The sequence below is a fragment of the Xenopus tropicalis genome, chromosome 5, assembly GCF_000004195.4.
Source record: "Xenopus tropicalis strain Nigerian chromosome 5, UCB_Xtro_10.0, whole genome shotgun sequence".
NCBI classification, from domain to species: Eukaryota; Metazoa; Chordata; class Amphibia; order Anura; family Pipidae; genus Xenopus; species Xenopus tropicalis.
In genome coordinates this window covers 9,839,245-9,860,465 of record NC_030681.2, presented here as the reverse complement: position 1 = coordinate 9,860,465, position 21,221 = coordinate 9,839,245, and positions in this window count along the sequence as shown.

Genomic DNA, 21,221 nt, shown 5'->3' with positions numbered 1-21,221 from the left:
ATAGGGCTGTTCTGCCCCAATAAGGGGTAATTATATCTTAGTTGGGATCAAGTACAGGTACTGTTTTATTATTACAGAGAAAAGGGAATCATTTAACCATTAAATAAACCCAATAGGGCTGTTCTGCCCCAATAAGGGGTAATTATATCTTAGTTGGGATCAAGTACAGGTACTGTTTTATTATTACAGAGAAAAGGGAATCATTTAACCATTAAATAAACCCAATAGGGCTGTTCTGCCCCAATAAGGGGTAATTATATCTTAGTTGGGATCAAGTACAGGTACTGTTTTATTATTACAGAGAAAAGGGAATCATTTAACCATTAAATAAACCCAATAGGGCTGTTCTGCCCCAATAAGGGGTAATTATATCTTAGTTGGGATCAAGTACAGGTACTGTTTTATTATTACAGAGAAAAGGGAATCATTTAACCATTAAATAAACCCAATAGGGCTGTTCTGCCCCAATAAGGGGTAATTATATCTTAGTTGGGATCAAGTACAGGTACTGTTTTATTATTACAGAGAAAAGGGAATCATTTAACCATGAAATAAACCCAATAGGGCTGTTTTGCCCCCAATAAGGGGTAATTATATCTTAGTTGGGATCAAGTACAGATACTGTTTTATTATTACAGAGAAAAAGGAAATCATATTTAAAAACTAGAATTATTTGCTTATAATGGAGCCTATGGGAGATGGCCTTTCTGTAATAACGGCTTTCCGAATAAGGGATCCCATACCTGTATAATGCCTTTTTAAAAATTGACAGTACAATATACCCAGATGTATGTTACCTTCACTAAACACAATTAGTCATCTCCACTGGAGAAACAGTGACAGCAGAGGTAATAAAAATATAAAGTTGCTTTTATTTCATTGGCACCACTCTGTACCTGAGCGGAACTCGGCTATTCATGGGCTTTATCTCTCCGGCTGTTGGAGCTCAGTGATTTATGGTTCTTTCCAACAATAGATCATTGTTTAATTCTGCTGTTTTTCATTGGTGGAGATGACTCAGTGACCAGAAGGAATGTGCAAACTCATACCCGTATGGGAACCGGCGTGTCAACAAAAAAAAATAAAGTCGGAATTTTTCTTACTTGTAGATAATTTCGAGATTTACAAGTGGGTTTGCACCAGAGCTCATCATAAGCTCACTCCCATAATTTGGTGATTTATTAATGTTTAATAAAATTCCATAGGTTTGATCTGTTGAGTACTATTCAGCCCTATGGAGGCTTAGAATCATAGAGGAATAGAATAGTCAGTGCAGCCTGTCCTTGGCACATTTTAAAGGGGAACTTAATCCCCTCATTGTTTTAGTTTCACCCAGTTTCAAGGGGAACTTAATCCCCTCATTGTTTTCAGTTTCACCCAGTTTCAAGGGGAACTTAATCCCCTCATTGTTTTCAGTTTCACCCAGTTTCAAGGGGAACTTAATCCTCTCATTGTTTTCAGTTTCACCCAGCTTCAAGGGGAACTTAATCCCCTCATTGTTTTCAGTTTCACCCAGCTTCAAGGGGAACTTAATCCCCTCATTGTTTTCAGTTTCACCCAGTTTCAAGGGGAACTTAATCCCCTCATTGTTTTCAGTTTCACCCAGTTTCAAGGGGAACTTAATCCTCTCATTGTTTTCAGTTTCACCCAGCTTCAAGGGGAACTTAATCCTCTCATTGTTTTCAGTTTCACCCAGCTTCAAGGGGAACTTAATCCCCTCATTGTTTTCAGTTTCACCCAGCTTCAAGGGAAACTTAATCCCCTCATTGTTTTCAGTTTCACCCAGCTTCAAGGGGAACTTAATCCCCTCATTGTTTTCAGTTTCACCCAGCTTCAAGGGGAACTTAATCCCCTCATTGTTTTCAGTTTCACCCAGCTTCAAGGGGAACTTAATCCCCTCATTGTTTTCAGTTTCACCCAGCTTCAAGGGAACTTAATCCCTCATTGTTTTCAGTTTCACCCAGCTTCAAGGGGAACTTAATCCCCTCATTGTTTTCAGTTTCACCCAGCTTCAAGGGGAACTTAATCCCCTCATTGTTTTCAGTTTCACCCAGCTTCAAGGGGAACTTAATCCCCTCATTGTTTTCAGTTTCACCCAGCTTCAAGGGGAACTTAATCCCCTCATTGTTTTCAGTTTCACCCAGCTTCAAGGGGAACTTAATCCCCTCATTGTTTTCAGTTTCACCCAGCTTCAAGGGGAACTTAATCCCCTCATTGTTTTCAGTTTCACCCAGCTTCAAGGGGAACTTAATCCCCTCATTGTTTTCAGTTTCACCCAGCTTCAAGGGGAACTTAATCCCCTCATTGTTTTCAGTTTCACCCAGCTTCAAGGGGAACTTAATCCTCTCATTGTTTTCAGTTTCACCCAGCTTCAAGGGGAACTTAATCCTCTCATTGTTTTCAGTTTCACCCAGTTTCAAGGGGAACTTAATCCTCTCATTGTTTTCAGTTTCACCCAGTTTCAAGGGGAACTTAATCCCCTCATTGTTTTCAGTTTCACCCAGCTTCAAGGGGAACTTAATCCCCTCATTGTTTTCAGTTTCACCCAGTTTCAAGGGGAACTTAATCCCCTCATTGTTTTCAGTTTCACCCAGTTTCAAGGGGAACTTAATCCTCTCATTGTTTTCAGTTTCACCCAGCTTCAAGGGGAACTTAATCCTCTCATTGTTTTCAGTTTCACCCAGCTTCAAGGGGAACTTAATCCCCTCATTGTTTTCAGTTTCACCCAGCTTCAAGGGGAACTTAATCCCCTCATTGTTTTCAGTTTCACCCAGCTTCAAGGGGAACTTAATCCCATCACTGTTTTCAGTTTCACCCAGTTTCAAGGGGAACTTAATCCCATCACTGTTTTCAGTTTCACCCAGTTTCAAGGGGAACTTAATCCTCTCATTGTTTTCAGTTTCACCCAGTTTCAAGGGGAACTTAATCCCATCATTGTTTTCAGTTTCACCCAGTTTCAAGGGGAACTTAATCCCCTCATTGTTTTCAGTTTCACCCAGCTTCAAGGGGAACTTAATCCTCTCATTGTTTTCAGTTTCACCCAGCTTCAAGGGGAACTTAATCCCCTCATTGTTTTCAGTTTCACCCAGTTTCAAGGGGAACTTAATCCCATCATTGTTTTCAGTTTCACCCAGTTTCAAGGGGAACTTAATCCCCTCATTGTTTTCAGTTTCACCCAGCTTCAAGGGGAACTTAATCCCCTCATTGTTTTCAGTTTCACCCAGCTTCAAGGGGAACTTAATCCCCTCATTGTTTTCAGTTTCACCCAGCTTCAAGGGGAACTTAATCCCATCACTGTTTTCAGTTTCACCCAGTTTCAAGGGGAACTTAATCCCATCACTGTTTTCAGTTTCACCCAGTTTCAAGGGGAACTTAATCCTCTCATTGTTTTCAGTTTCACCCAGTTTCAAGGGGAACTTAATCCCATCATTGTTTTCAGTTTCACCCAGTTTCAAGGGGAACTTAATCCCCTCATTGTTTTCAGTTTCACCCAGCTTCAAGGGGAATTTAATCCCCTCATTGTTTTCTATTTCACCCAGTTTCAAGGGGAACTTAATCCCCTCATTGTTTTCAGTTTCACCCAGTTTCAAGGGGAACTTAATCCCCTCATTGTTTTCAGTTTCACCCAGTTTCAAGGGGAACTTAATCCCCTCATTGTTTTCAGTTTCACCCAGCTTCAAGGGGAACTTAATCCCCTCACTGTTTTCAGTTTCACCCAGTTTCAAGGGGAACTTAATCCCATCATTGTTTTCAGTTTCACCCAGTTTCAAGGGGAACTTAATCCCCTCATTGTTTTCAGTTTCACCCATCTTCAAGGGGAACTTAATCCCCTCATTGTTTTCAGTTTCAGCCAGCTTCAAGGGGAATTTAATCCCCTCATTGTTTTCAGTTTCACCCAGCTTCAAGGGGAAGTTAATCCCCTCATTGTTTTCAGTTTCACCCAGCTTCAAGGGGAACTTAATCCCCTCACTGTTTTCAGTTTCACCCAGTTTCAAGGGGAACTTAATCCCATCATTGTTTTCAGTTTCACCCAGTTTCAAGGGGAACTTAATCCTCTCATTGTTTTCAGTATCACCCAGTTTCAAGGGGAACTTAATCCCATCATTGTTTTCAGTTTCACCCAGCTTCAAGGGGAACTTAATCCCATCATTGTTTTCAGTTTCACCCAGTTTCAAGGGGAACTTAATCCCCTCATTGTTTTCAGTTTCACCCAGTTTCAAGGGGAATTTAATCCCCTCATTGTTTTCAGTTTCACCCAGTTTCAAGGGGAACTTAATCCCCTCATTGTTTTCAGTTTCACCCAGTTTCAAGGGGAACTTAATCCCCTCATTGTTTTCAGTTTCACCCAGCTTCAAGGGGAACTTAATCCCCTCACTGTTTTCAGTTTCACCCAGCTTCAAGGGGAACTTAATCCCATCATTGTTTTCAGTTTCACCCAGTTTCAAGGGGAACTTAATCCCCTCATTGTTTTCAGTTTCACCCAGTTTCAAGGGGAATTTAATCCCCTCATTGTTTTCAGTTTCACCCAGTTTCAAGGGGAACTTAATCCCCTCATTGTTTTCAGTTTCACCCAGCTTCAAGGGGAACTTAATCCCCTCACTGTTTTCAGTTTCACCCAGTTTCAAGGGGAACTTAATCCCATCATTGTTTTCAGTTTCACCCAGTTTCAAGGGGAACTTAATCCCCTCATTGTTTTCAGTTTCACCCAACTTCAAGGGGAACTTAATCCCCTCATTGTTTTCAGTTTCACCCATCTTCAAGGGGAACTTAATCCCCTCATTGTTTTCAGTTTCACCCAGTTTCAAGGGGAACTTAATCCCCTCATTGTTTTCAGTTTCACCCAGCTTCAAGGGGAAGTTAATCCCCTCATTGTTTTCAGTTTCACCCAGCTTCAAGGGGAACTTAATCCCCTCACTGTTTTCAGTTTCACCCAGTTTCAAGGGGAACTTAATCCCATCATTGTTTTCAGTTTCACCCAGCTTCAAGGGGAACTTAATCCCATCATTGTTTTCAGTTTCACCCAGTTTCAAGGGGAACTTAATCCCCTCATTGTTTTCAGTTTCACCCAGTTTCAAGGGGAATTTAATCCCCTCATTGTTTTCAGTTTCACCCAGTTTCAAGGGGAACTTAATCCCCTCATTGTTTTCAGTTTCACCCAGTTTCAAGGGGAACTTAATCCCCTCATTGTTTTCAGTTTCACCCAGCTTCAAGGGGAACTTAATCCCCTCACTGTTTTCAGTTTCACCCAGTTTCAAGGGGAACTTAATCCCCTCATTGTTTTCAGTTTCACCCAGTTTCAAGGGGAATTTAATCCCCTCATTGTTTTCAGTTTCACCCAGTTTCAAGGGGAACTTAATCCCCTCATTGTTTTCAGTTTCACCCAGTTTCAAGGGGAACTTAATCCCCTCACTGTTTTCAGTTTCACCCAGTTTCAAGGGGAACTTAATCCCCTCATTGTTTTCAGTTTCACCCAGCTTCAAGGGGAACTTAATCCCCTCATTGTTTTCAGTTTCACCCAGTTTCAAGGGGAACTTAATCCCCTCATTGTTTTCAGTTTCACCCAGCTTCAAGGGGAACTTAATCCCCTCACTGTTTTCAGTTTCACCCAGTTTCAAGGGGAACTTAATCCCCTCATTGTTTTCAGTTTCACCCAGCTTCAAGGGGAACTTAATCCCCTCATTGTTTTCAGTTTCACCCAGTTTCAAGGGGAATTTAATCCCCTCATTGTTTTCAGTTTCACCCAGCTTCAAGGGGAACTTAATCCCCTCACTGTTTTCAGTTTCACCCAGTTTCAAGGGGAACTTAATCCCCTCATTGTTTTCAGTTTCACCCAGCTTCAAGGGGAACTTAATCCCCTCATTGTTTTCAGTTTCACCCAGTTTCAAGGGGAATTTAATCCCCTCATTGTTTTCAGTTTCACCCAGTTTCAAGGGGAACTTAATCCCCTCATTGTTTTCAGTTTCACCCAGTTTCAAGGGGAACTTAATCCCCTCATTGTTTTCAGTTTCACCCAGTTTCAAGGGGAACTTAATCCCCTCATTGTTTTCAGTTTCACCCAGCTTCAAGGGGAACTTAATCCCCTCACTGTTTTCAGTTTCACCCAGTTTCAAGGGGAACTTAATCCCCTCATTGTTTTCAGTTTCACCCAGCTTCAAGGGGAACTTAATCCCCTCATTGTTTTCAGTTTCACCCAGTTTCAAGGGGAATTTAATCCCCTCATTGTTTTCAGTTTCACCCAGCTTCAAGGGGAACTTAATCCCCTCACTGTTTTCAGTTTCACCCAGTTTCAAGGGGAACTTAATCCCCTCATTGTTTTCAGTTTCACCCAGCTTCAAGGGGAACTTAATCCCCTCATTGTTTTCAGTTTCACCCAGTTTCAAGGGGAATTTAATCCCCTCATTGTTTTCAGTTTCACCCAGTTTCAAGGGGAACTTAATCCCCTCATTGTTTTCAGTTTCACCCAGTTTCAAGGGGAACTTAATCCCCTCATTGTTTTCAGTTTCACCCAGTTTCAAGGGGAACTTAATCCCATCATTGTTTTCAGTTTCACCCAGTTTCAAGGGGAACTTAATCCCCTCATTGTTTTCAGTTTCACCCAGCTTCAAGGGGAACTTAATCCCCTCATTGTTTTCAGTTTCACCCAGCTTCAAGGGGAACTTAATCCCCTCATTGTTTTCAGTTTCACCCAGCTTCAAGGGGAACTTAATCCCATCACTGTTTTCAGTTTCACCCAGTTTCAAGGGGAACTTAATCCCATCACTGTTTTCAGTTTCACCCAGTTTCAAGGGGAACTTAATCCTCTCATTGTTTTCAGTTTCACCCAGTTTCAAGGGGAACTTAATCCCATCATTGTTTTCAGTTTCACCCAGTTTCAAGGGGAACTTAATCCCCTCATTGTTTTCAGTTTCACCCAGCTTCAAGGGGAATTTAATCCCCTCATTGTTTTCTATTTCACCCAGTTTCAAGGGGAACTTAATCCCCTCATTGTTTTCAGTTTCACCCAGTTTCAAGGGGAACTTAATCCCCTCATTGTTTTCAGTTTCACCCAGCTTCAAGGGGAACTTAATCCCCTCACTGTTTTCAGTTTCACCCAGTTTCAAGGGGAACTTAATCCCATCATTGTTTTCAGTTTCACCCAGTTTCAAGGGGAACTTAATCCCCTCATTGTTTTCAGTTTCACCCATCTTCAAGGGGAACTTAATCCCCTCATTGTTTTCAGTTTCAGCCAGCTTCAAGGGGAATTTAATCCCCTCATTGTTTTCAGTTTCACCCAGCTTCAAGGGGAAGTTAATCCCCTCATTGTTTTCAGTTTCACCCAGCTTCAAGGGGAACTTAATCCCCTCACTGTTTTCAGTTTCACCCAGTTTCAAGGGGAACTTAATCCCATCATTGTTTTCAGTTTCACCCAGTTTCAAGGGGAACTTAATCCTCTCATTGTTTTCAGTATCACCCAGTTTCAAGGGGAACTTAATCCCATCATTGTTTTCAGTTTCACCCAGCTTCAAGGGGAACTTAATCCCATCATTGTTTTCAGTTTCACCCAGTTTCAAGGGGAACTTAATCCCCTCATTGTTTTCAGTTTCACCCAGTTTCAAGGGGAATTTAATCCCCTCATTGTTTTCAGTTTCACCCAGTTTCAAGGGGAACTTAATCCCCTCATTGTTTTCAGTTTCACCCAGTTTCAAGGGGAACTTAATCCCCTCATTGTTTTCAGTTTCACCCAGCTTCAAGGGGAACTTAATCCCCTCACTGTTTTCAGTTTCACCCAGCTTCAAGGGGAACTTAATCCCATCATTGTTTTCAGTTTCACCCAGTTTCAAGGGGAACTTAATCCCCTCATTGTTTTCAGTTTCACCCAGTTTCAAGGGGAATTTAATCCCCTCATTGTTTTCAGTTTCACCCAGTTTCAAGGGGAACTTAATCCCCTCATTGTTTTCAGTTTCACCCAGCTTCAAGGGGAACTTAATCCCCTCACTGTTTTCAGTTTCACCCAGTTTCAAGGGGAACTTAATCCCATCATTGTTTTCAGTTTCACCCAGTTTCAAGGGGAACTTAATCCCCTCATTGTTTTCAGTTTCACCCAACTTCAAGGGGAACTTAATCCCCTCATTGTTTTCAGTTTCACCCATCTTCAAGGGGAACTTAATCCCCTCATTGTTTTCAGTTTCACCCAGTTTCAAGGGGAACTTAATCCCCTCATTGTTTTCAGTTTCACCCAGCTTCAAGGGGAAGTTAATCCCCTCATTGTTTTCAGTTTCACCCAGCTTCAAGGGGAACTTAATCCCCTCACTGTTTTCAGTTTCACCCAGTTTCAAGGGGAACTTAATCCCATCATTGTTTTCAGTTTCACCCAGCTTCAAGGGGAACTTAATCCCATCATTGTTTTCAGTTTCACCCAGTTTCAAGGGGAACTTAATCCCCTCATTGTTTTCAGTTTCACCCAGTTTCAAGGGGAATTTAATCCCCTCATTGTTTTCAGTTTCACCCAGTTTCAAGGGGAACTTAATCCCCTCATTGTTTTCAGTTTCACCCAGTTTCAAGGGGAACTTAATCCCCTCATTGTTTTCAGTTTCACCCAGCTTCAAGGGGAACTTAATCCCCTCACTGTTTTCAGTTTCACCCAGTTTCAAGGGGAACTTAATCCCCTCATTGTTTTCAGTTTCACCCAGTTTCAAGGGGAATTTAATCCCCTCATTGTTTTCAGTTTCACCCAGTTTCAAGGGGAACTTAATCCCCTCATTGTTTTCAGTTTCACCCAGTTTCAAGGGGAACTTAATCCCCTCACTGTTTTCAGTTTCACCCAGTTTCAAGGGGAACTTAATCCCCTCATTGTTTTCAGTTTCACCCAGCTTCAAGGGGAACTTAATCCCCTCATTGTTTTCAGTTTCACCCAGTTTCAAGGGGAACTTAATCCCCTCATTGTTTTCAGTTTCACCCAGCTTCAAGGGGAACTTAATCCCCTCACTGTTTTCAGTTTCACCCAGTTTCAAGGGGAACTTAATCCCCTCATTGTTTTCAGTTTCACCCAGCTTCAAGGGGAACTTAATCCCCTCATTGTTTTCAGTTTCACCCAGTTTCAAGGGGAATTTAATCCCCTCATTGTTTTCAGTTTCACCCAGCTTCAAGGGGAACTTAATCCCCTCACTGTTTTCAGTTTCACCCAGTTTCAAGGGGAACTTAATCCCCTCATTGTTTTCAGTTTCACCCAGCTTCAAGGGGAACTTAATCCCCTCATTGTTTTCAGTTTCACCCAGTTTCAAGGGGAATTTAATCCCCTCATTGTTTTCAGTTTCACCCAGTTTCAAGGGGAACTTAATCCCCTCATTGTTTTCAGTTTCACCCAGTTTCAAGGGGAACTTAATCCCCTCATTGTTTTCAGTTTCACCCAGTTTCAAGGGGAACTTAATCCCCTCATTGTTTTCAGTTTCACCCAGCTTCAAGGGGAACTCAATCCCCTCACTGTTTTCAGTTTCACCCAGTTTCAAGGGGAACTTAATCCCCTCATTGTTTTCAGTTTCACCCAGCTTCAAGGGGAACTTAATCCCCTCATTGTTTTCAGTTTCACCCAGTTTCAAGGGGAATTTAATCCCCTCATTGTTTTCAGTTTCACCCAGCTTCAAGGGGAACTTAATCCCCTCACTGTTTTCAGTTTCACCCAGTTTCAAGGGGAACTTAATCCCCTCATTGTTTTCAGTTTCACCCAGCTTCAAGGGGAACTTAATCCCCTCATTGTTTTCAGTTTCACCCAGTTTCAAGGGGAATTTAATCCCCTCATTGTTTTCAGTTTCACCCAGTTTCAAGGGGAACTTAATCCCCTCATTGTTTTCAGTTTCACCCAGTTTCAAGGGGAACTTAATCCCCTCATTGTTTTCAGTTTCACCCAGTTTCAAGGGGAACTTAATCCCCTCATTGTTTTCAGTTTCACCCAGTTTCAAGGGGAATTTAATCCCCTCATTGTTTTCAGTTTCACCCAGTTTCAAGGGGAACTTAATCCCCTCATTGTTTTCAGTTTCACCCAGTTTCAAGGGGAACTTAATCCCCTCACTGTTTTCAGTTTCACCCAGCTTCAAGGGGAACTTAATCCCCTCACTGTTTTCAGTTTCACCCAGCTTCAAGGGGAACTTAATCCCCTCACTGTTTTCAGTTTCACCCAGCTTCAAGGGGAACTTAATCCCCTCATTGTTTTCAGTTTCACCCAGTTTCAAGGGGAACTTAATCCCCTCATTGTTTTCAGTTTCACCCAGTTTCAAGGGGAACTTAATCCCCTCATTGTTTTCAGTTTCACTTCAACCGAAAGTTAAACACATTATTGTTTTCCAAGAATACCAATGCTCCTAAAATGGCTGCTGAAGCAACTTCTGTTTGGGAAAAATAAAAAGGATTCATGGAAATGAATGTCCGTGTAAACTCGAATTTTTGAGTTTTAACAATGCTTTCAACTGGAAAAATTCAGGACTTTCGGATGTAAACTCGAAATTTTCGGACGAACGATTCAAGCATTATCATGACATTTTATAAATACAGCAATGATCGAGTTTAATTCGAATTTATACCATGTCGAGTTTATACGACTTTCGATGCCAGGAAAATTTTTTTTTTAGTAAATTTGCCCCCAAGTGACACTCAGGGACAGATTAATCAAAATGTGAGTTTAGAGCTTAATACATTAAAACTTCCCCACGTTCTATTCATTCCTATGGGATTTTAAGAAGCGTATTTATCCAACGGTGAGTTCTTTTTGATAAACCTGCCCCTTGAACCCCCTCATGCAACTAAAGGGGACATTAACTAAAACTGTAACATTTCTAATTTTTTTCTTTTTAATCATTCGATTAAACTAATTTCCAAGAATGTCTGACATTTGCTAAAAAGTCTTAACTGAAAAAAGTCTGTGCAGGAAAAAGTCACAGAAAAGTTGCGGTAACTTTTTTGAATTCTCTGCTTTTTTGAACCTCTACTTTTCTTCATTGAAACCAGCACTAAAAATGCAAAAGAAGCAAAAGAAGGATCCTCCAGGAACAGGAAGGGACATCTGCCATTGGCTTCTACAGGATCTCGGGAGGTTTTAGCTGGGGAATTGTCGTATTTTGAATTTTGTCGCATAGTAAATCTTGAAAAAGTCATTTATTAAGTAAAGCTAAAAACTCAGTAAGCTTTATCAGAAAGGTCTATGTAACTACAGCCATAAGCACTCACAGAAACGCTGCACTGACTTCTCTGTCAAAAGATTTGTTGTGTCTGTAATTCATGTGCCAGAGACACACAGCTCTCTGCTCTCTCCTTCTCCCCCCTCCCTCAAGAATGCTAAGAACTCACTCCCCCGTCTTAGGAATGTGGATCTGAGCCAATCAGCAGGAAGCTGACTCAGATTTGTCAAAACACGAGTTCGAATCCCAAATGGGAAAAAATCAGATTGGAAATGAAAATTTCTGATGATCGCAAATATCCTGAAATGTTTCCGAACATATCGTATTAGTCACGATAATATCATATTGGCGATCCGAAAGTGACAAAATTTTCGTACCAAACGATTGTAAACAGCGGCAAAACCGATCCGATTTTTTCGCACTAAAAGTAGTGCAGAGCAGGATTCGACCGAATCTGAATCCTAATTCTCCATTTGGTATTTTAGCAGCAATCTGGTTGCTAAGGGTCTTATTCACCCTAGCAACCAGGCAGTGGTTTAAACAAGAGTTGGGACCGCAGATCGAATCCTTAAAAAAAATCCGGTATTCAGCCGAATCCCGAACCGAATTCGCACCCCTAATCATAATAAAAGTTAATTTAAAGTCAGACTTCCCCTTTAAGGTGAGCGAGTTCAAGCAGGTATATTGTAAATAAAACCATACCCTTTTCTCTCAGTTCCTATTATATCCCTAGATAATGCAACGTATGGGTTCAGACCAGAGTGTAAACGCTTGACATTTCTATACGAGACGAGGGTATTTATAGATATGGAGCTTCTGTTAGTTTTATTTTGACAGTTTCCTGCGCTTCTGTTGTCTCGGGTCTGCGTTGTAGACAGAAACCCCCCCTAAACTATACGTGTAACCTTTATACAATGAGAGACAGGCAGCCACAAACTGTCAGTCTCCTGTGTCTGCCTCCCACTCTCACAGGGGAGAGAACCTGGGACCCAGGGTCGGGGCCCCTGTCTGTAGGAAACCGCACCGGCTCCGGATACCTGCGCACAGCGACCCCCCCATCTGTGATTATATCTTTAGGCTGGAAGATAGTTACATAGGGTTAAAAAAAGACCAGAGTCCATCAAGTTCAACCCTTCCAAGTAAACCCAGCACCCACACCCTATACTTACCAATCTATACACTCACATAAACTATATATACACCCACTAATACTGACTGTAGATATTAGTATCACAATAGCCTTGGGTACTCTGCTTGTTCAAGGAAGATGAAGAAGATGAAGAAGGACAAACACCTTAGAAAACCATATGCATTAAACAGAGCTGGGTATGGTTTCTGCATGGAGAAAGGCCTATAAACTAGAGGGTTGTGTAGAAAACACTGACAACCACCATAATCCACAAGATGTCTCCCAATGTCTCCTAAAGATGCTTCAGGGGAGGGAAAATTATTTCATATACGGTGGTCATGGCCAAAAATTAGCCCCCTATTTGCTCCACAAATAATCCTCAATCACAACTTCACCTTAGGAAAATCATCTTTCATTTACCGAGGGGAATTTCTCCCAACTAAAATGGAAACCACCAGCAGGGGCGCTGTTGTGCCCTTGGAACTTTTTTTAAAATCGGAATTCCCGCTCTTCTAGTGCACAGAGCACTATTGCACTCTGGTCTCCTGGTTTTGCCTCCCACTCTCAGAGGGGAGATAACCTGGGACCTAGGATTGGGGGCCCCTGTCTGTAGGAAACCGCACCGGCTCCGGATACCTGCGCTCGAGTGACCCCCCCCATCTGAGGGAAAATTATTTCATATATGGTGGTCATGGCCAAAACTAAGCCCCCTATTTGCTCCACAAATCACCGAGATCTACACATGTTTAACAGCCTTAATCCTCAATCACAACTTTCCCTTAGGAAAATCATCTTTCATTTACTGAGGGGAATTTCTCCCAACTAAAATGGAAACCGCCAGCAGGGGCGCTGTTGAGCCCTTGGAACTTTTTTTTAAATCGGAATTCCCACTCTTCTAGTGCACAGAGCACTATTGCACTCATAGTTACATAGGGTTGAAAAAAGACCAGAGTCCATCAAGTTCAACCCTTCCAAGTAAACCCAGCACCCACAACCCACACCTACCAATCTATACACTCACATACATAAACTATATATACAACCACAACTCAGGGTTGGACTAGGCCAGTGGGACACTTGGAAAAAACCCAGAGGGCCTCAGCCCTTGTGGGCCCCGCCGGCTCAGAAGCGATCCCTGCTGGTCGCTCTGGGGTGCCTAAGTATGCGCCCCACACCCAGGACTCTGCCGACCCTTTCCCATCCCTTCTTTATCTAATTCTCTGATTCTATTCCTCTTTTTATATGTATTCCTTCTTCATCTTCCATCTTATTTCTTTCTTTCCAGGTTGCCCATGGATATGTCAATGTAAATATCCATATTTATTCTCATATACTTATGTACATATGTTTTCCTGGTTATGAGGATTAATTAATAAAAGAGATGGTTCAATAACATTTACTGACAAAGGCTATCGACACATACACAGTAATGACAAACATGTAAAATAACAAATACGAAACCTACATAGAATATATAACAGATATTTACAAATATAATAAGTAATGTGGATATGTTACATCTACCCCTTTGGCTCGGAGGGTCTATCACAGGGGTGGGCAAACTACAGCCCATGGGCCACATCCGACCCGCTGGCCAGGCCCCCTTAAAAGAAGTTGCGGGCCCTGGTTACGCCCCGTGCGTGCGCGTGACATCAGCATGCACAGGGCGCAACCATATAAAGGATGCAGCCGGGAGCCAGGGGACGGAAGCAGCTGGAGGATGGAAGGAGCTGCGGGGATCCGGGGGGGAGATGAAAGATGCTGGGAAGAATGCTGGAAGGACACTGGGGGGGAGCTGGTGAATGGAGCTGGAGGATGCTGGGGATGGAGCTGGAGGATGCTGGGGAGTGGAGCTGGAGGATGTTGGGGAGGATGCTGGAGAATGGAGCTGGAGGATGCTGGGGGGGAGCTGCAGGAAGCTGGGGGGGAGCTGGAGGATGTTGGGTAGGATGCTGGGGAATGGAGCTGGAGGATGCTGGGGGGGAGCTGTAGGAAGCTGGGGGGGAGCTGGAGGATGTTGGGGAGGATGCTGGGGTGGGGAGCTGCAGCATGCTGGGGAGTGGAGCTGGAGGATGCTGGGGGGGAGCTGAGAGGCCAAGTCAGTGTGGCCCCTGAGCCAAAAAGTTTGTCCACCCCTGGTCTAGCGTCTCTGTCCTCACTGCAGGAACACCCTAACGCAACCTTAACCCTTTCCATTAAACCTAGTGGGCAGTGATCCCCAACCAGTGGCTCGGGGGTAACATGTTGCTCCCCAACCCCTTGGCTGATGTTCCCAGTGGCCTCAAAGCAGGGGCTTATTTTTGAAATCCTGGCTTGGGGCAAGTTTTCTAGGCATACAACCAAACAGTGCCTCCTGTAGGCTGCTAGTCAACATGGCGGCAACCAAATAGCCAATTACAGCCCTTATTTGCCCCCCCCCCGGGGACTTTTTGCATGCCAATGTTGGTATGTGGTTGCTAGGGCCTTCTTTACCTTACCAACCAGGCAGTGGTTTCAATAAAAGACTGGAATGTGAATAGGAGAGGGTCTGAATAGAAACATAAGTAATAAAGAGTAACAATAATAATAATTTATAATTGTAAGATCATAGAGCAATACATTTTGGCTGCCGGAGTCAGTGACCCCCATTTGAAAGGTGGAAAAATGTAGAGGTTAAAGCCAAGTAATTAAAAAACTATACAAAAAAATAATGAAGACCAATTGCAAAGTTGCTAGGAATAGGGTATTCTATAACATACTAAAAGTTAATGTCAAGGTGAACCACCGCTAAAATAGCAGGATCAGGCAGCCTAATGCATCTCTATCCATCAATAAGTCTTTGGGGGGGTCCTGTTAGGTTTATTTACACCCACAACTTGATTTTTTAAACCTTCTCCCCTGCGTGAAGCGCTTTCCAGCTGCTGAGAGGCCCCTGTGCCGGGCCGGGTACAGTAGAGGGAAATCATCTGAATTCAGCGAGCGTGAAGGCGCAGGGAATACGGCTACTTAACATTCTCGCTAAACCTGTACTTTCACGTAAATAAGAAAATTACTGGCACGAAGCATCTGTTTTCCCCACCGGGACACCTCCGGCTGCTCCGAGCTCACACAGCTCCAGTCTCTGCCTTATGCTCAAATATACTCATTACTATCATTACTTATATACCTGTTTCAGGGGAAACCGCTGGCCCGTATTGACAGGAGGCGACTGCAGCGGCTTTGGTGCTGATGAGAATGGATCTGCTTGATGTTTTCATTGTCGGGAACGATTCCACCATATCAGCAAACAAAGCCGGTGGTACATAATGTTATGGGCTACAGGGCCATGAATACTGGGATATAAGATATAATTACCCCTTATTGGGGGCAGAACAGCCCTATTGGGTTTATTTAATGGTTAAATGATTCCCTTTTCTCTGTAATAATAAAACAGTACCTGTACTTGATCCCAACTAAGATATAATTACCCCTTATTGGGGGCAGAACAGCCCTATTGGGTTTATTTAATGGTTAAATGATTCCCTTTTCTCTGTAATAATAAAACAGTACCTGTACTTGATCCCAACTAAGATATAATTACCCCTTATTGGGGCAGAACAGCCCTATTGGGTTTATTTAATGGTTAAATGATTCCCTTTTCTCTGTAATAATAAAACAGTACCTGTACTTGATCCCAACTAAGATATAATTACCCCTTATTGGGGGCAGAACAGCCCTATTGGGTTTATTTAATGGTTAAATGATTCCCTTTTCTCTGTAATAATAAAACAGTACCTGTACTTGATCCCAACTAAGATATAATTACCCCTTATTGGGGGCAGAACAGCCCTATTGGGTTTATTTAATGGTTAAATGATTCCCTTTTCTCTGTAATAATAAAACAGTACCTGTACTTGATCCCAACTAAGATATAATTACCCCTTATTGGGGGCAGAACAGCCCTATTGGGTTTATTTCATGGTTAAATGATTCCCTTTTCTCTGTAATAATAAAACAGTACCTGTACTTGATCCCAACTAAGATATAATTACCCCTTATTGGGGGCAGAACAGCCCTATTGGGTTTATTTCATGGTTAAATGATTCCCTTTTCTCTGTAATAATAAAACAGTACCTGTACTTGATCCCAACTAAGATATAATTACCCCTTATTGGAGGCAAAACAATCCTATTGGGTTTAATTAATGGTTTATTGATTTTTTAGTAGACTTAAGGTTTGGAGATCCAAATTACGGAAAGACCCCTTATCTGGAATACCTTTGGTCCTGAGCATTCTGGATAATGAGTCCTATACCTGTACTTCCCTTCCATGGCTGTTTATGGCAGCAAAAATGTATTCAATCACAGCCCCATGTTCCATTGCTCCAGTTGCCCCATGTCCAGCCCAAGAAGCTGCCCCCTAGGGGTTGCCCCTAACAGCTTGGGAGTCACGGCTGTCGTGCGAGTCTCCTATGAGGAATTGGCCTTATAAATCATTTCTTAAACAATGAAACCGTAAATATGCAGCTTTGCCTTATCCCCTGATCTCTGTCAGACTCCCTGATGGATATGTTCATAGAGATCGTGCAATTGTCTTTTCGACAGAGGGTTTAAGTGATTTCTCCTTTCAGCGCAGATAAACCTGCCAGGGGAAACGCTAACGTTCTCGTGTTCGCATGACAGTCGCACAAAAGAATTTTCAGAATGACATTTCTTAAATACACAGCGTTTTCTGCCCCATCCAGTTCCACTAGATATTCCAGAACATCAAAGAATTCAGACAGTAAAGCTCCCGGGGCCATAAAATACAAGTTCAAGGGTAACTTACCCCCTGCATGGAATGATCTTCTCTCTTACCAACCCCGAGTCTGTGTCCCTTACCCACAAACCCAGGCCTGCCAGAGCTTAATGACGAACGTCCGAAAAGCGTCCGAATGCGTTTTTTTCGTAATGATCGGTATTTTGCAACTTTTTCGAGCGCTCAATACGAAAAAGTCGCGACAATTCACGAAAGTCATAATGGCTATGAAAAAGTCGCGACAATTCACGAAAGTCATAATGGCTATGAAAAAGTCGCGACAATTCGCGCAAGTCGTAACGGCTACGAAAAAGTCGAAAAAAATACGAAAAAGACGCAAAATGTTCGTTTTCCAATCCGAAATTTTCCCATTCGGATTTGTGGATTAGTAAATCAGCCCCCTTGTGTCTCAACCCTTTCTCCTTGTAGATTGTAAGCTCTTTTGGGCAGGGCTCTCTTCACCTCTTGTATCGGTTATTGATTGCTTTATATGTTACTCTGTATGTCCAATGTATGTAACCCACTTATTGTACAGCGCTGCGGGATATGTTGGCGCTTTATAAATAAATGTTAATAAATAAAATAAATAAATAGGGTTTTTATTGCTCACACCAAATGCATTAAAGTGAATGGGAGTTTCACTCCTACATGGCTCTTGTGTATGTACAGTATTTATATATTACACAAGAGCCATATATATACTGTAAATTATATTCTTATAAACAGTGCTTGGTGATTTCTGTCAGAAAGCCTTGTGCTTTTATATAGTAAATTAACTCCTTGGTGACTAAGAATATCCTTATATTTTACAAGCATTGTTTTATCCTACTTAATATATCAGGGACTTTGGTTTAATGGTCTTTTATTGCATTTTTTCTATTCCTATCTCCTATTGCTATCTACTTGTCTTTCTATTCCTATCTCCTATTGCTATCTACTTGTCTTTCTATTCCTATCTCCTATTGCTATCTACTTGTCTTTCTACTTGACTTATCCCAATAAACCAGTTAAAGTGACATACATTAAGTTTCCCAAGCCATATCTATTCAGGTTTAACATGGTACTCAAACAGTTTAACATGGTACTCAAACAGGGTTGGACTGGGCCGCTTCCCCTGGCCGCCGATGTCCTACCCTGACGCGTTTCACTTAAGCATGCTCAGGGGAGAACGTCGGGCGGGTGGCAGGGGCCCCTATAAGGGGTTAGGGAAGCTGTGGGTCCCTGCGGGGGTGCGGATGACACGACCGACGGGGGGCACCTTTTGGGGTGCGGGGCCCTGCACCTCCCAGTCCGGCCCTGTACTCAAGCAGAGATGAGACTGTGCTGGGGAAGAGAACCTATGTTCTATAGCTTGTTCCGAAGATGGAGACTGATTTGAAATATATATATATATATGCACTTTATCTTACGTTGCACTTTATAGAATATTATGCATTATGCACTTTATTTTACAGATTACCTGGAATTGTGATTGGTTTGATATCTACTGGAACTGAGATCTTTTTTAAGGGTTAACACAGCCACTCCAGAGAGGGGTATGGTTTGGTGGTGGTTAACTGGTGGGTGAGTCTTTATAAACACTGTTTGTTTGCTCATTTTATATCTTGATAAAGGTCCCGGGTGAGGACCGAAACGTCAATATAAATAAAATAAGTATCTTTTTTTGATTAAATTTTCCTGGTGTGCATCAGCATTTTTTACATATTTACATTGTTTATCTGATTTGCACCCAGGTTGTAATCCCTATAAGTGTGTGCCTCAGCCTTTTTATATATATATATATATATAAATACAGTATATACCGAATCAAACACAACCAGCACCAAGGGTCTTGTGGTTCAAATAAATGTTAGTGTATAATAATTGCATGTACAACCGACGTTTCGGTCACTTTTGGGACCTTATTCAAGGCTGGTTGTGTTTGATTCGGTATCTATACGGTATTCTGTGCACAGGGGCAGCAACATGGTAGCAATCGTTGGAGTGTGGTGCTGTCGTGTGGACTCTTTTATATATATATATATATATATATATATATAAAAGGGATATTTTTGGAAATGTAAGAATCAATGCGTACCAGGGCTCAATATCAGTCTGCTGTGGAAAAGCTTAAAGGTCTATGGAAATGGAAATAGTGCGCTGTGTGCAATCCTTCTTGTGATGGTGGAAAAGTAGGGGAAGAGGAGGAAATGAAGTTAATGTATGAGGCAAGGCTGGCTAGACTGGGTTTGTTTCTGTAAGGAAATTAGTGAGGGGGTATGATTACTATACACAAACACTGCCTATGAAGGATCTGCACAAAGCCTCTCCGCTGAGCTTTCTGTGCCAAGGGCATTAGGAGAGACAGGAAAATCCAATGACACGAGAGAAGAAGTTTCACTACCAACAATAAAATGATTATATTGTGATTCTATTACCCTGGAAGGGGAATTCACACGCATTTGATGTGGTTCTGGGTGATCCTGCAGGGAAGAGCTGAACATCTATTTATGGAACAAGGCAGATTAGAAAGTAGAACTTCATTAATTGCATGTTAAATACACAGATCCAAGGGTTGGGGCTTTCTGCCATTTTTGGAGTCAGGAAGGATTTTTCTACAATAACAATAATACTGTTTTATCCTCAAATATAACAACACTGAAGGGAACGGGAATAGCTGCCTTTCTGCCAAGGTAAAATCACTCCCATAAACCTCAATGAAGCCTAAGACTCCAGGGGTATTAGTCCATCAAGCATTTCTCTAGGAGATGGGGTGGGTATGGTTTTGTTAGCAGAAGCAGATTGCATAGAGCACATTCTGGGGGGCACAAAATAGCAAAGGAAAATTAAATTTCCATGAAATGCCAAGGGGCCCGTGTAAGTTTTAGGGCAAAGACACACAGTGCAATTAGTCGTCGCATCTTTTTTAAAAAGTTGTGGCGACTAATGGTTGCAATGATTCAGGGGCAGGCCAAGCCGACCAGCGCCCTAGGCAACAGGCCCGGATTTGTGGAAAGGCCACAAAGGCCCGGGCCTAGGGCAGTAGAAACCTTGGGGCGGCATGCCGCCCCGCCGCACCAAAATTTTAAAAGTTTTGTCCCCATACGGAGCAGTGGGGACTTCTCCCCACTGCTCCGTATGCATGATTTGGCCTACAGCGCATGCGTGCGCCCCTCACCTGCTGTTCCCGTGGGCACGCAAACCCCGCCTCCCTCTGCACGCATGCGCACTCGGGGGGGGCGTGCGACTGGGGGTGGCCTCGGGGCGTCCAATTGGGAAATCCGGCCCTGCTAGGCAACCCGGTCGGCCAACTCCGCCCACCTCCAACTCCGCCCACCTCCCCGCCCCGAATGGCACATGCGCGCCAAAGTACGGGAGGAGGTGCAGGGGGGGGCGGTGCAATTACATCGGTCATTGCCTCCGCCGTAGCACTAGGGGTAGGCAGGAGAGGCTGCCTGGCACCCCTCAATCGTTGCGCCCTAGGCAGCTGCCTCTTCTGCCTACCCCTAGTTCCGCGGGTAGGCCAAAAAAGATGTTGGCAACAAAAAAATTGCGTGACAAATGAGTTTCACAAATTTTTCGCCATTTCCTGAATTTCACTCAGATTTTTAAATACGTTTATAACAGGTATGGATGATTTAATTATAAAAAAAATGTGTGTTTTATGTTTTTTTTACCTGCGGCACATCAGTCTCATTGTTTCCTTGTGCAGATTCACTATATCCCCATTGTGACGTCTATCTGTATATTACACATTGATAGGAATGCCTCTATATCAGCCCATGCTTCATCTGTATGTAACACAGGGAATTTCTGCGCGGCGGAATGACCCCCTGGGTTTATGTTTAGCCGAGGATTCCCCTTGGCACGACCTTAAGCCCAAGTAATTTGTACCGCGAGACGTTCCTTTTGTAGTGAAAACAAACCACATTCTCTAACGTTTCCTCCTACAGACGCTGATCCCCTGTTGTTCTCTTCTGAGAAAACCTGTTTCGGTTTTAGCCGTCAGCCATCGCTTCCCTTTCCTGCTGAACTCCCCAAGCAGAATGATTTGGATCTGTGTTTTTATTTGGTTTTTAAAGCAACAGAAAGGAACCGACCCCCGATATGGGGAGTGTTGGGTGGGCATCGCCTACAGCTATAAGTAGTATATATATATATAGTAATATAGTATCATTTCGCTACCCACCTTGGTGGCAGAAGCAAAACCG